Source organism: Nannospalax galili, unplaced genomic scaffold, assembly GCF_000622305.1.
Source record: "Nannospalax galili isolate Female #2095 unplaced genomic scaffold, S.galili_v1.0 scaffold31, whole genome shotgun sequence".
In the NCBI taxonomy this organism is placed as follows: domain Eukaryota; kingdom Metazoa; phylum Chordata; class Mammalia; order Rodentia; family Spalacidae; genus Nannospalax; species Nannospalax galili.
Genome location: NW_008332149.1, coordinates 3,519,387 through 3,522,480, shown reverse-complemented (window position 1 = coordinate 3,522,480; position 3,094 = coordinate 3,519,387). Strand labels below are relative to the sequence as shown.

At 41.8% G+C, this 3,094-nt stretch overlaps 1 non-coding gene across 1 annotated transcript; it reads right to left on the bottom strand.

The window, feature by feature from the left end:
- Window positions 1-600: 600 nt before the first annotated feature.
- On the bottom strand, window positions 601-707 carry LOC115069332. Its single transcript, XR_003848604.1, has one exon. It is a non-coding gene; the product is annotated as a U6 spliceosomal RNA (small nuclear RNA).
- Window positions 708-3,094: the final 2,387 nt, after the last annotated feature.

The window sequence follows — 3,094 nt, the reverse complement described above, 5'->3', positions numbered from 1 at the left end:
GGGATGGCCTTAGGAGATGGGGTTCTCTGGGAGGTGGTTGGGTCATGAGGCTGGGACCCTCACGAATGCACTCAGAGTCCTTACAGAAGCTGTCCCAGAGAGCTTCCCTGCCCCTTCTTCCTGGTTGGAATATAGTAAGAGGGCACCATCCATGATAGTTGGGCCCTTGCCTGACACGAAATCTATGTTCTGATTTCAGACTGATGAAGAACACATTTCTATCATCAGTAAGCTGTCCCACCTCAGGTGTTTTGTTATGTCAGCTTGAATATATTGCCGACATGCTTCTGTTCATTTATTGACAGTCTGTGTCCCTCCACCAGAATAAAATCCCATAGAGAACAGGAACCTGCCTATTCTGTTCCTTGGAAATGACATTTCAAAATTTCTCTTGGACCATACTTGAAATAAGGCAATGACTGACTTTGGGTGTGTGTCTGTGTCAGTGTGTGAATGTAGGTATGTCGTCATGTGTATGTATGTCCATGTGCATGTGTATGTATGTGGAGGCCAGAGGACAACCTTGGGTGTCAGTCCTCAGTTTCTGTCTACTTTGATTTTTTTTTCAAACTGTATCCAGCTTTATTAAAGATACTTTTCAAAAATATGGAATGCTTCACGACTTTGCGTGTCATCCTTGCTCAGGGGCCATGCTAATCTTCTTTGTATCATTCCAATTTTAGTATATGTGCTGCTGAAGTGAGAGCTACTTTGTTTTTTGAGACAGGGTCTCTCCTTGGTGTGGGCCTTGCTGATTGGGGATGGGCTTGAAGGATTTGCCTGTTGCCACTTCCCCAGTAACAAGTGATTATCACATGCCACCTGGCTTTTGTGTGTGTGTGTTGGGAGGGGGTGCAAGGTAAGCAGTTCACCAACTGAACTATCAACCAGCTCCTGAGAAAGCTAATGACTTTTAAAGACTCATTTCAATGGCAACTATTCCTTCTTTTTTAATGGACAGAGAACACTACTTCAGAGAACCCTAGACTGTTGTTCAAAATCTACCTGAAGCAGGCAGAATGTCTCTCTGTTCTACATCTTCTTCTAGTTCTTGGTTCAAATTCAGACCTCAACTAAGTTGCAAGTTAACATCAGACTTGGGCCTCTAAGTTACTCTAGAAGATAAGGAACTGTGACCAAAATCTCAACCATCTGGGCCAACTTTATGGCCTTAAACACCCAAAAAAGAAAGTATAACCAAAGATTAAAGGGGCCAATATAATTTCATAAGCGTCCATATGTATAGCTAAAGGCTACATAACAAGCAACAATGCCAGACAGGTGATACCTTCCTTTGAGTTGTTGGCCAGGGACCAAGGGACTCCAAGACAGTAACCCAGCATAGAACTGGGAAAATGAACAGCAGACCCCAGTCTTATCTAAAGGAGTATTGACAACTGATTGCTGCTAGATGAGGAACAGCTGACTGTCCTAAAACAAAGACCTCTAGATAGGCTGAATAGGTTCACCGGATGGACAAGTAGTGGGGAATGGCTGCATGGTGCTGACAACACAGTGGACAATAGCAGGGAAGACAGAGTATACGGGCTCTAGTGGGTGGGGGGGGAGGCTATGGGAGGGTGCTATCTAGGAAGTGGGTATATAGATGACTAAGATGGTTGGGGTGTTCTGTGTGATACACACACACACAAATCAACAAATTTTAAAAAATGAGTTATAGTTGAGGAGGAAGCATAAAAATTTATGTCATTTAAGAAGTAGAAGTGATAAACATTACTATTGAAATCTACCCGATGACTTTATATCCATAAACAGGTGCGAAGGATCTGAGTGCAACCAACCATAACTAGTAATAATCAGATACATACAGACGAGAGACACATGCACCAACATCTAAGTGTTATTAGCAAAAACAATGAGTCTTTCTGTAAGAAGCAGTATATTTTAAAATGAAATGGAGATCTTTTTTAAAGGTTAAAACCTCATTTAATTTTATGTCTTATAGGGTTTATACGGAGTACAATATTGTATAACTGTATTAATTCAACTGTGAACCTAAAAATTTTATAGCCACTTTTGAAAGAGATGTATCTTTGCTCTGGAAATTGTTATTGAGTATGTTAAAGCTGTAATGAGATGCTGCTTCTAAAAAATTAAAATAAAAAATCTCAACCAGGCATGGTTGCCATGTGGCCATGCTGTAAGAGTGTAGAAATACAGCTTTCCTGTGGTCTAAGGCAAGAAGGATTCATCTTTATGGTAGATGGTGGCCATCCCTGAAGGGCTGGGAACTTAGGGAATCATTCCAGGCCTGAGTCTTGGGGAGCCACTGAAGGTGGTGAGGGCTAGACTGGCAGCTGGCACAGCAGTGTTGAGAAATCACTAGACTTCCATCACCTAGGAACACTTCATGAAGGCAGAAAATGGAGCCATCCTCTTCTCTTCCCCAACTTCCTGATGCTTTTGGATGGGAGGGTGGTCACCTGACACTTCTGTTCCCTTTGGGCATCCCTTCTAGGCATGTACTTACATTTCTGTTTTCTGGGACCTTCATTATACATTTGGTTTGAGAAGAAATAAAATGTATCATCAGAGCATTAAAAAATGCCCTTTTCAGTCAGGGCTCCCTAGGGAACAGAACAAATAATGTATTGTATGCTTAATATATGTGTATAAGTGTATTGATATGTATATGCATAGTTTGAATGTGTCCTCCAAAGTTTGGAAACTTAATTCCAATGCAAGTACTGAGGGGTGGGACCTTTAAAAGATGCTTTGCCCCCATGGATAGAGCAATGCTGTTATCATGAGAGTGGTTTTGATTTTCTTGCCCTTCAGTCTCCTACTATGGGATAGCACAGCACAAAGGTCTCCAGATGTGGGCTTCCAAACTATAAGAAATAAATCTCCACTTCCTCCATGCTTCCAAGTGAAGCCAGCCATGGTCGAGCACAACCTTTGACTTATCTTCACATAGGCAGAACTGGTAAAAGAAAGGAACCAGGGGCTCTTCCCAAGTCCATGTGACCCCTAAGGAACAGATCCTCAAACAACCTTAAGAGTAAAAATAAATTGGTTTATCTGGACCAACTGTATGGCCTTAAACATCCAAAAGGAAAGTATAACCAAAGAG